The sequence below is a fragment of the Panthera onca genome, chromosome X (genome assembly GCF_046562875.1).
Source record: "Panthera onca isolate mPanOnc1 chromosome X, mPanOnc1 haplotype 2, whole genome shotgun sequence".
Classification (NCBI taxonomy): domain Eukaryota; kingdom Metazoa; phylum Chordata; class Mammalia; order Carnivora; family Felidae; genus Panthera; species Panthera onca.
The window spans coordinates 92,065,097-92,078,026 of NC_138357.1; the positions used below are offsets into that span (position 1 = coordinate 92,065,097).

General features: G+C 40.2%; 1 long non-coding RNA gene and 1 pseudogene across 1 annotated transcript in view; both read left to right on the forward strand.

Annotated features, from left to right (window-relative positions):
- The window catches only part of LOC145714265 (uncharacterized), a 131,202-nt gene that overhangs the window by 6,513 nt on the left and 111,759 nt on the right, over positions 1-12,930 (forward strand). The window lies entirely within an intron of this gene.
- On the forward strand, positions 3,085-3,936 carry LOC145714664 (cystatin-C pseudogene; annotated as a pseudogene).

Here is a 12,930-nt window from a genome sequence, read left to right on the forward strand (position 1 = left end):
AGACTTGGCTAATGATGCTGTGTACTTCATATTTTGTGCTATTGAGAAGCTCTTAATTCTGGGTTGTCCCACTATTAGTGGATGCCAGGTTTGATCCCTTGGTTATGGTAGGGGATTATCAGTTTCTCCATCGTGAAAGTACATTTTTCCCCTTTGCAATGTGTAAGTAATCTGTGGGCTAACACATTGATTAGCACCATGCAAATATTCTGTTCCTTAATAACTTTCATCTAATAGCCTTCATATCCACTGATGATCCTTCCTGAATTATATATTACATCGGAGATTGCAAAATGGTGGTCTTATAATTTTTTCATTCCTTTTCCATTTACTAGCCGGCATACTTTTCAAAGAAGCACCTTCCTTTCTCTTTCTTCATATTATTATGCACTCTTGTATTTTTAGTTACTCATTTTGCTAAAATAAATCATTGTTATTTAAATTTTTTTTGATGTTAAAATTGCCCCACTATGGGCTAGCAGGAGCCCTTTCAAAAGCCAGCTCTTGCATCTTTTTGACATGATGCCAAGTAGTCTTTGAGCATCTTCTAGTTTTCTAGTACCGTGAGATGTTCTTATGCTCACTTTGCACTTTCCTGTCTCAGATCTGTGGAAAGAGAATTCCAGATTGAAGTAACATCAAGTGCAAAGGTCCTGAGGTAGAACAGTGCTAATCATGTGACAGAAGTACATAGGAGAGCAGTGTGACTGGAATAGTTAGTAGGGGAGAGGGGTAAGAGAGGGGTCAGATCTTGTAGGGTGGGTCTTGTAAGTTAGGGTAAAGGTTTCAAATTTGACTTTCAGTGAATGAGAAGCCATTGAATATTTTGAATAAGGGAGTCATTTTATCTAACTTACCTTTAATGGGATCCCTCTCGTTTCTTTGTGGACACTGGAGAGGGGTTAGAAGCAGAAAGACCAGTTAGGAATATATTTTAATTCTTCATGGGAACGATGAGGTGACTTTGACCAGGCAGACTGACCAAAGCATGAGAAATGGTTGATTGATCCTAAATACACTTTGAGGCTAAAGCAAACAAGTTATGGGATGCAGAAGAAAGCAAAGAAGCTAAGGAAGTTAGACATTTCTAAAAATCAGCAGGATCATGAAAAGTAAAACTACAGAAGGGCGTTAAATAAAAAAAAAGTAAATGTTTAATGTGAATGACATTGAGTTATTTCAGGGAAGAATCAGGTGGCACTTATTATTTACAGGCCTGCAATACAATGAAATATATTATTTGGTTTTCGTCCTTGTTTCCTGGCACAGGATTCCCTAAAAACCCTTGGAATTTCCTGAGCGTTAAGAGTGTCTTTTGTATGTTAATGAGATGACTGGCTCCTCATCCTTCCGCACCCCTACCGCCACCCCTTGCTCTATGTGTCTCTTCTGTCTGGCTGTTCCCCAGTTGTAGCCTTTGTAATAAACTGGGAATAGTATAGAAAGCACTTTCCTGAGTTCTGTGAGTTGTTCTGGCAAATTACTGAACCAGAGGTGGGGGATCCCGGGAACTCCCACTTTGTAGCCAAGTGAGACAGAAGTGTGGGTAACTGGGCGATTCAGTATTTGCAACTGGTGTCTGAAGTGGGGGCAGTCTTACAGGACTGAGCCCTCAAGGCAGGGGGTCTGCCCTAACTATGGGTAGTTAGTGTCAGAACTGAATTCCATTGTTGGACACCTAGTTGGTGTTAGAGAGTTCTAGAAGGGGTGTTGGAAGAGGCATCGTAATATTTGGTGTCTGGAGGAAAAGTGGAATTGGTCATTCCTTGTTCAGAGCGTAGGTTCAGGTTTCCAACAGGCAATAGGAGCTTGCAAACGTGACCCACTCCTGTTTTTCCACCGAATGGTCCTCTTGTGTCTATCTCTGCAGCTCAAATTTGGTTCAGATCGGTACTTCTCGGTTCCTGTGTTACGTGAACGACAAAACAGTAACTTCCAATTCCGCTGTTTAACCTTTCGAAGAAATACAATACATAAGAAATACATAAAATAAAGAACCCAAATCACAGGTTTTAGCTCAAGAAATAATCACAATAATATCTACCAATCCAGATCAAGAACTAGAACGTTCTCAGGACTCCCCAAGTGATCTTTGTATCCCCGCTCAGATGTGAACCCCACTCTCCTCCCTAAAGGTAACCTCTGTTTGAATATCCAGCCCCAAAGATTACTTTTGCCTGTGTTTGAATTTTATATAAATTGAACGAGGCATTATGTACTCTTTTATGTCTGGATTTTTTTTGCCCAACATTGTATTTATGTGAGTGATTCATCGGTATCATTGCACGTAGCAGTAGTTCATTAATTTTTATTGCTATGGTTTGTATAAATATGCTCAGTTCATTTATCCACTCTCCTGATGGCTGAGCTGTTTCCTGGATTTGGCTGTTCCCATAATACTGCAATGAACATCCTTGTACATGAATGTTGATGCACAGATACATATATTTCTTTGGGTATATATCTAGGAATTGACTTACTGGATTATAGGATATGTGGTACATAGTGAAAACTTCCAGTTTTCGACAATGGTGATATCAGTTTATACTGATTGTAGTCCCAGCAATACATAAGGATTCTAGTTGCTCTACATCCTTACAATACTTGCTATTTTTTATTCTTCATTTCAGCCATTCAGTAGGTATATAGTGGTATCTAATTGTGGTTTTAATTTGCATTTTTCGAAAAGTAATAAGGTTGAGCCCCTTCTCGCATATCCTTAGGAATAAAGGAAATATATGCATTTAAGATTATAAATTCCCTTAGATGCATAGCTTTAGATGCATTTCAAAAGTTAGCTTGTATTTTAATTATTATGTAGTTTGGGATGTTGTCTAATTTCTATTGTAATTGCTTCTTTGACTCATTGTCTACTGAAATTTACATTGTTAAATTTCCAAACAAAAGGGGATTTTCTGGTTATCTCTTTGTTAATGATGTCTTTCTTACTTCCACATACTCTGAATGATTTCATTCCTTTGAAATTTGTTCTATGGCTCACCATACGCTAAATTTTGGTAAATGTTTTCTGACCCCTTGTGAAGAATGCAGTCTATAATTGTTGGGGTCAATATTCTACAAGTGTCAAATTAGAAGAAGCAGGAATGAAAAAAAAAAAAAAACACCATAAAGCTCTAGGAGATTTGTATAATAGGACACATGAAGTTGACCTAATTTGGCATGTACAGAAGAAACAGAAAATATTCCTGATCACAATAACACAAAAGTTGAAATTAACAATAAAAGTAGAGGCCCATCTCCGCTGGATCACTCCCTTCCGTAGCCTGTGCACTGTCTATCACGAGCACACCGTGGCCAGGCCCCTGCGCACCCCGCTGCGCCTGCTAGCCGCTGTGGCCCTGACTCTGGCCCTGGCCGTGAGTCCCGGGACCGGCAGGAGAAACAAGTCTGCACTGGTGGGCGCCCCGTTGGACGCCGACGTCAACGAGGAGGGCAGGCGCTGAACTCAGCGGGTACAGCAAGGGGAGCAACGACGCGTACCCCAGCCGCGCGAGGCGGGTGGTGGGTGCCCGAAAGCAGGCCGTGGCTGGGTTGAACTACTTCCTGGACATGGAGATTGGACGAACCAGATGTACCAAGTCCCAGCCCAACTTGGACACCTGTCCCTTTCATGACCAGCCACACCTGATGAGGAAAACGCTCTGCTCTTCCCAGATATACACTGTACCCTGGATGGGCAAGACATCCCTGGTGAAGTCCGGCTGCCAAGATGCGTAGAGGACCCTGTGACAGGCTGGGTTGCTCGGGCCCCCTTCTGCCACCCCGCTCCTCCTTGTAGAACTCCTAATCCTTGGAAGGGTGGCCCTGTCCAGGTGATGTCCCCTCAGTGTGCTGGTCCCAGGAGACAAATAGAAAAGGATTCTGGGGCATTTTTTGGAAAGCAAAATGTAATGCACTCGTTCTGCTGTATCTTCATCAATAAAAAGTCACATCCGTTAAAAAAATAAATAAATAAATAAATAAATAAATAAATAAATAAAAAGGAGAAAGAAAAAATTACCACCTCTAAAGTAAAAGCAACTTTTTTCCTGAACAACTGAGCTAGGAGGGGAAAAAAATCATAAAAAATAAATAAATAAACAAATAAGTACGCTTACATAAATGCTGTATATCAGATAAAAATTAAAGCATTAGGCAGAGAAAAAAAAATTTAGCCCTAAATGCTTACATGAATAACCAAGAAGAAATAAAAATAAATTACTCAAACTCAGTAGGTTAGAAACGAACGCAAAATTAAACCTAGGGGAAGCAGCAAGGAAATGAGGCAAAAGCAGAAATTGTTGATCTAGAAAACCTCTGTATTTAACAAATAAATCAAACAGCTTATTCTTTGAAAAAGTCAATAAAGTGGATAACATTGTTGTATTAGGCTTAGACTTTGGTTATAAACAACCCCTAAGTCCCAGGGGCTTAGCACATAAATTTTATCTCTCATTCACACAAAGTCCACTGTAGGTTAGAAGACCGTCCAAGGCAAATTTTGCCCCCCAACACTACCTCAGCATTTCAGCCTGCTTTGACTTGGGATTGTGTCCTATCAACATATGCCCTCCATACTTCCTGTCCATGAAAGAGAATCCGGAAGCTTCCACGGGGGCTTTTCACTCTCAGCATGGGATGTTTCCAGGACTCTAAGGAAGAGAAATTGTATTACACTCTGAATGGGAGCTCCTAGTTTAATACCCTGGGAATGTGAGGAGCCAGCGGGTCTGGGGTAAAGGAGACATTCTCTAGCGTGGCCATTTTCTTTGCTCAGGAAGTCAAGCAATGCAAGAAATAGGAAAACACTCACTTTTTGACGCTAGTGCTTCCTACAGAAAGATTGAAAGTGAAATCACTCCTGGGGCACCTCGGTGGCCCAGTCGGTCGAGCATCCGACTTCGGCTCAGGTCATGATCTCGCGGTTGGTGAGTTCGAGCCCCGCATCAGGCTTGCTGTTGACAGACTGTCAGCGCAGACTCCACTTCGGATCCTCTGTCCCCCCTCTCTCTGCGCCTCCTCTGCCTGCACCAAAACTAAATAAATATTAAAAAAAAAAAAGTGAAATCACTCCTTCCATGGGAAGGACTACAGAGAATGCAGTATTTCACCAAAGCCATCAGGTATGCTCTGTTAGGAAGAATACCAACATTAGGCTATCCTCTGTTGGCCAGGACTGATGTTCGGGGAAGCAGCCACGTAATTTGGCTCATTGGCAGCAATGGCAATGATGGCCATGGCTCACGCAAGCACGATGGGCCTATTTAAGCTGTGTTTTTTCGTTTGTTTGTTTCGGGTTTTTTTTTGGGTTTTTTTTGTTTTTTTCCTTTTTCTCTCGCTGTCTCTCTCCTCTTATCCCTCCACTCAAGCTACGCATTGCCCCATCTGGAACTAGGTCACATTTGACAATCGGCAGTACTTATCCTGTGATGGCGTTGGGGATATGGCTGATTCGGTACCTGTATCTTTGTCTTCCAGTGCCCCAGGCCTATTGTGTCTCATGAGCTGAAGCTCTAGTTATAAACCAGGGGAAGAGAGTTTTTCAGCCTCCTTTCAGGAAGGAAGGTTTCAGGGAGAGGCCTCAATTTTGGCCACCTACTTGAATGAAAATTTTAATTCCTTTTTTTTTGGTGTTTTTTTTTTTTTTTTTTTTTTTTTTTTTTGCCCTAAACACCAGGTCATCTGTGATTTCAACCCTAAGTTCCAGCTAGCTTGTGGCTTTAGCTTTGCTCATAGTTCTTCTTTCATTGTTTAGTTTTTGAGATGCTTATCTTGCCTCTAAGTCCGGTTATATCTTTTTACTTTCCCTTCTTAATATTTTATCCATCAGGGGCGCCTGAGCGGCTCAGTCGGTTAAGCGTCCGACTTTGGCTCAGGTCATGATTTCGCGGTTTGTGAGTTCAAGCCCCGCGTAGGGCTCTGTGCTGACAACTCAGAGCCTGGAGCCTGCTTCAGATTCTGTGTCTCTCCATCTCTCGGCCCCTCCCCTGCTCATGCTCTGTGTCTCTCTGTCTCTCAATAATAAATAAATGTTAAAAAAAATTTAAAAAAATATTTTATCCATCACTTCAATGTGCTTGAAGGTCAAAGCATGTTCTCACATCCTGAAACCAATATTGCACTGTATTTTAACTAACTAGACTTTAAATAAAAATTAAAAACCAAAAACATGTTCTTACAATACCATCTTGACCAAAGTGGATTCCTTTTTTACAGTAAAAGTGCCCTTTTCGTCTTCTCTTTCTCTTTCTCTTTTTCTCTATTGTAGCTTTCAAGATTTTCATTTTTATCCTTGGTTTCTCTAGTTTCACTAAGATATTTTTAGGAAATTTGGGGTTTTTTTAAAGTTTATTTATTTATTTTGAGAGAGACTGAGGCAGCGCGAGTGAGGTAGGTGCAGAGAGAGAGGAAGAGAGAGAATCCCAAGCAGGCTGCATGCTGCCAGCCTAAAGCCTGATGTGGGGCTCAAACTCACAAAACATGAGATCATGACCTGAGCTGTAACCAAGAGTCGGACACTTCACCGACTGAGCCACCCAGGGGCTCCTGTAGGAAATTTCTTTTTACTCATCTTGTGTGCTATTTGGAATGCCTTATGATATGAATATGCATGCCTGTTTTCAATTTTGGAAACTTTAAAAAATTTTTTAAATTACTTTAATTTTTATTTGAGAGAGAGAGCAGGCTAGGGGGCAGAGGGAGGGAGAGAATCTTAAGCAGGCTCTGTGCTCAGTGCGGAGCCTGACACAGGGATCGATCCCATGACCCTGGGATCATGACCTGAGCTGAAATCACGAGTTGGAAGCTCAACTGACTGAGCCTCCCAGGTGCCCCTATTTTGTAAACTCTTAATCGTTATCATTTCAAGTACGGAGTAGCCGCCATTCTGTCCATTCTTCTAGGCTTCCCGTGAAACATGTCTCTCCCTTTCTTTCTCCTGTCCATCTTACTTTCCTTCTTCCATGGAATAAATTTGGATTGATTAGATTTGTATTATATGCTGTGGACAGTGACAGGCATTGGGACCGACGGAAGAAGCAACTATGTACACACGAAGGCTTGAAATATTGTCCCAAAGGTATAGAGATCTTCAAACGATTAAACCAAATGCTTCAGGACACTTGGGTGGAGAAAACGTAGGGAATGCTCAAAAAAATATCTCCCTCGGCTTCTACTTAGAAACTTTTTCCCTTGACACCAGTCCACAAATGGATCAGTAATGGAAAGAAACTCTCAACACAGGTCCTTATTCTTGGTTTTCAAATTATTCGTGCCCATTGGCTCAAGCTTGAAATTCTTCTGCAAGCAAGTTATTCCTGGAAGGCTCTTTCCATGAGATCCCCCTGCCCACCCACCACTATGTCTGAAACCCAGCAGTGGGTGAAGACTCCTGAAACCTGGAGGTTTCCACTACTCTGGAGAAAGCAGTTCTTATGTCCTATATTTATTATTCCTATTCCTAGGCAGTATTTATGTTTTAATTTTATTGGTGCCTGTAAACTAAAATGGTTGGATTTTATTGACTTTAATATAAAAGCAAATGGACAAAACATGGAGAAATAAACATTAGCACCTTTAGATCTGACAGTCTACTATGTGACTCTTTATTTTAACAGTCACCAGCTGATGGAAAAAGAAAGAGAGTATTACCAACACCACAGGGACGATCCTGTGTCATTGTCCCCACACCTTAGTCTCTAAAACTCCTGCTTCCTCCCCACAGTTAATCACTATCCTGATCTATAATACATTAGATCTGTCTCTTTTTGAGCATTCTAAAAAAGAAATCACATGGTAGGCATTTATACGTGTGTGTCTGGGTTTTTTTTTGTGTTTGGCTCAATATTATTATGTTGCTGAGATTTCATCTATAGTGTTACCTGTAGCGGTAGTTTCTGAATTTTTTTGCTATATGATATCTCAGTACATGTATATACTATAGATTATTATCCGTGTTTTTTTTTTTGTTTTTTTTTGCTGGACATTTGAGAAGTTTCCATTTGTTTTATGTTTATTTATTTTTGAGAGAGAAAGAGCACGAGTGGGGGAGGGGCAGAGAGCGAAGGAGACAGAATCTGAAGCAGGCTCCAGGCTCGGCGCTGTCAGCACAGAGCCCGATGCGGCGTTGGAACCCACAAACCGCGAGATCGTGAACTGACTGAAGTCAGACGCTTAACGACTGAGCCACCCAGGTGCCCCGAGGAGTTTCCATTTTTGAACTGTGAACATTCTCATACCTGTAAGTGTGTGACCACGTACATGCATTTATGTTCTCTATATATGAAGGACTGGAAGTGCCAGATATTAGGATATGCATATGTCCAAATTTAGTAAATGGTGCTAAAGAGTTTTACAAAGTAACTCTACAGATGGGTACCCCACCAGTACTACATGAGAAATCCAACTGCTGCACCTCCTTGTCAATACTTGGTATTGTCGATCTTTTGCATTTTCACCATCTTGATAGATGTGTAGTTTTTCTTTCTTTTTATAAAAAAATTTTTTTCACATTTTATTTATTTTTGAGAGTCAGAGAGAGATAGAGCACAAGTGGGGGAGGGGCAGAGAGAGAAGGAGACACAGAATGGGAAGCAGGCTCCAGGCTCTGAGCTGTCAGCACAGAGCCCGACTCAGGGCTTGAACCCACAAACCGCGAGATCATGACCTGAGCCGAAGTCTGATGCTCAACTGACTGAGCCACCAAGGTGCCCCATGTGTAGTGTTTTGTAGTGTATTTCATTGGGTTGTGTATGTGTGTATGTATACAATTCTGTGAGTTTAAGTTAACCACATGTATAGATTTGTATAACAACTGCCATAATCAGGGTATAGAACTGTTTCATCACCGCAAAAAAAAAAAAAAAACTCCCCCCGTGTAGTTACAACCTGGTATCCACTGATCTCTTCTCTATCCCTATAATTTTGCCTTTGCCAGGTGCCATGTAAATGGAATCATCCAGTCTATAATCTTTTGAGCTTGGCTTTTTTTCACACAGTATAATGCCCTTGACATTCATCCACATAATGGCACATATCAACAATTTGTTCCTTTTTATAGCTGAGTGGCATTCTATTGGTGTCTTATTGACTATACCCCGGGTTATCTTTTAAACTGCTGATGGACATTTGCGTTGTTTCCACCTTTTAGAAATTATGGCTAGAACGTCCACGAACAGGTTTCTACTTGATTTGGAGATTTTATTTCCTTCAGGTAACTGCCTAGTTAGTAGGACTGCTGGGTCATATGCTAAGTGTACATTTAACGCTATGAGAAAATAGCAAACCATGTTTCCGAGGGACTGTACCATTTTCTCCTCCCACCAGGTATGTATGAGAACTCCAGTTGCTCTGTATATTCATCAGCATTTGGAATGGTCAGGTACCACTTTCATTTTAGCCTTTCTGGTACTTGCATGGTGGTATCTCATTGCGGTTTTATTTTTTATCTTTTTTAAGTTTATTTATTTATTTTGAGAGAGAGAAAGAGAGAGCAGGGTGTGAAGAGGCAGCGAGTGAGAGAGAGAGAATCCCAAGCAGGCTCTGCACTGTCAGTGCAGAGCCTGGTTCAGGGCTCAAACTCACGAACCATGAGATCATGACCTGAGCTGAAGTTGGGCGCTGAGCTACCCAGGCGCCCCATCATTCTGGTTTTAGTTTGCATTTGCCTGATAGCAGTGATGTTGAGCATCACTTCATATGCTCATTTGTCATGTGCCTATTCTATTCGTTGATGTGTTTGTTCAGATCGTTTGCCCATTTTTAATTGTTTTTTTTTCTTATTCTTCAGTTTTTTAGATATTCTGAATATAAGTCCTTTAGATCAAATACTTGATTTGCAGGTATGTTCTTCTGACCTGTGGCTTGTCTTTTTTTCATTCTTAGCAATGCCTTTTGCAAAGTGAAGTTTTTAATGTTGCTAAAGTCTAACTTACCAATTTTTGTATGGATCATGCTTTTGGTCTTGTATCTAAAAGCTCCTCAAAACTAAACCTAACATCACACAGACTTTTGCTTTATTTTCTTCTAAAATTTTTAAAGGTTTATGTTTTGCATTTAGGTCTACAATCCATTTTGAGTTAATTTTTGAGTGAAATGTGAGGTATATGTCTATGTTCTTTTTTGCATATTTTTTTTGCATCAATTTTTTTTTTCTAAGTCTATTTATTTTGAAAGAGAGAGACAGCACAAGCAAGGGAGGGGCAGAGAGAAGGAGAGACAGAATCCCAAGCAGGCTCTGCACCGTCAGAGCAGAGCCCGATGCGGGGTTTGAACTCACAAACTGTGAGATCATGACCTGAGCCGAGATTGAGAGTTGGATGCTTAACCAACTGTGCCACCCAAGTGTCCCTAGACTATTTGGTTTTTAAATTGTTTCTTTGTCTGTATTTCATTTTGGATTGTTTCTATTGCTGTGTCTTCATGTTCACTTTTCCTCTGCAATGACTTAATATTTTCTTAATCCCAGTTAGTCTATTTTTCATCTCATACATTATAGTTTTCATTTCTATAAATTCAGTTGGAGACTTTTTAATATTTTCCATGTCGCTCCTTGACTTTTTGAGCATACAGAATATACTTATAATAACCATTAATGTTCTTACCTGTGAATTTTAAATAGCTGTGTTAATTTTGTGTTATTTTCCATTGATTATTCTCATATGGGTCAATTCTCATTGGACTCTTCTGCTTCTTTGCATGCTTGGAAATGTTTGTTTAAATGCAAACGTTGTGACTTTTAACTTGATTCCTGGATTTTTTTGTATTTATATAAATGTTTTAAAGCTTCTTTTACTGCTATATGGTTACGTCATTTGGAAACACTTAATCCCTCATTCCTTGATTTTATGATTTGTTAGGTCTGGAGCAATGTGCGCGATAGGGCTGCAGAGGAGGAAAAAATAATTTTCCCTCTACCTTTCAAAGTTCTGGCTGGGCCCCTGTAAGAAAAGACAGATTAATAAAAAAAAAAAAGTAAAACAACTTATTTATTTAGTATAAGTTTTCTGTGACACAGGAGCTTTCTAAAGAAATGAAGACCTGAAGAAACAGTTAAGTCTGAGCATTTAAAAAATTTTTTTTTAATGTTTTTATTTACTTTTGAGAGACAGAGAGAGAGAGAGAGAGAGAGAGAGCATGAGCAGGGGAGGGGCAGAGGGAGATGGAGACACAGAATCCGAAGCAAGCTCCAGGCTCTGAGCTGTCAGGACAGAGCCCAACGCGGGACTCGAACTCAGAAACCGTGAGATCATGACCTGAGCTGAAGCCAATGCTTAACCAACTGAGCCACCCAGGAGCCCCAAGTCTGAGCATTTTTTATGCTAGGGTTGATGAGGAGTGAAAAGTTATGGGAAAATGTGATAGGACAACAAGGGTATGAGCTAAGTGTAGTAAAGTGGGAAAAACAGCAAGACCTGTTCCTTCAGATTCTTCTGAATGTCCCTCGATGGGAGATGAGAAAGCTCCTTTTCTCTGGAAAAGGAGCTTTCACAACCTTTCACACAAGAGTGTTATGATCTGCTTCAGGAGATTAGAAAGTCTTTCCTACACGTGCCATTCCTCAAATTCCTTCAGCTTAAAATTTCAATATGTCAACGTGCCATATTTTGGAGTAATGTGTCCTGAACCGCATCAAATTTAATTATTCCCTTGTACCAAGGCAAAATCTTTCTGACTTGTTTTCCCAATGTCCCGTGAATTCCGAGTGTTCCAATCTGGCTAATAGAAGTAGGCGCTGCTCCCAGCCATGCGTGAGTAGTGTGTAGTACCTTAATCCTCCCAAATGGTTCTTTCCCTGCCTTTGCATGGTTTCCTATCACACCCAGGGTCTGATTAGTACTCCGCCAACTACTCAAGGAGGGCCCTCTACAGATCTCTGGATGAATTTCTCTCCTCTTCAGTATCCTATCCTGTGAACTCTAGACATCCTGATCTCCCTGAACTCTTAGCTTTGTCTCTTCAACTCAGGGAGTTTTTTGTTTTCTGCCTGGGTTGCATCTCCATGTGCCTCAGCCTGGAAACTCTGTCAGTAACCTGAGTAATGACAGGATTCACCTCATTTGTTTCTCATCCCATAGGTACCATTGTCCTTCATCGCTTGGTATCCAGTGTCTTGAAAACTGTCATTTCTTATATTTGTTTCTCTTTTCTTTAGTTGTTTCAGGTATAAAGGTAATTCTAGTCCCTGTTACCACATCTTGGCCAGAAGCAAAAGTCTGAATTTGCATTCTTTATTACTAGTGAGTTTGAATATCTTATATGCTTGTTGGCCATAATATTTCTTATTATGTGAAATGACAGTTTATGTGTTTTGCCCATTTTTCTACTACAGCGATTTGTCATTTCTCATTATTATAAAAGAGTTTCTTCTATATTAAAGATATCAAACCGTTATCTCTCATATGTATTATAAATTTTTAATTCGTTATTTGCTTTTAATTTTGATTTATTTCATTTTTCTAATGCAATCACTTTCAGTTTTTATTTAATTAGATCTATTACTCTCTTGATATTCTTCCTTATTGATGCTGCCATTGGATAATGTACCAATATTACATGTACCCATACTATCTTCTAATTATTTTTATGATATTTACTAAAATCATAAGGAATCCTAAGGAAGTAAGGAATCAGAATGCAGGTTTCTGGAAAGGCTGTATATCCCAGTGCACTTTTTATGGCATTTAAAACAAATGCCTTTTGGGGTGCCTGGGTGACTCAGTTGATTAAGCATCCAACTCTTAATTTTGGCTCAGGTTGTGATCTCACAGTAGTCAAATGGAGCCCTAGTTTGGGCTCCATGCTGAGCGTGGAACTTGTTTGGGATTGTCTCTCTGTGCCCCTCCCCTTCTCTCTCTCTCTCTCTCAAAATGAATAAATAAATATTTAAAAAATAAAATAAACAAATGCCTTTTGGGACACTTGAGTGGCTCA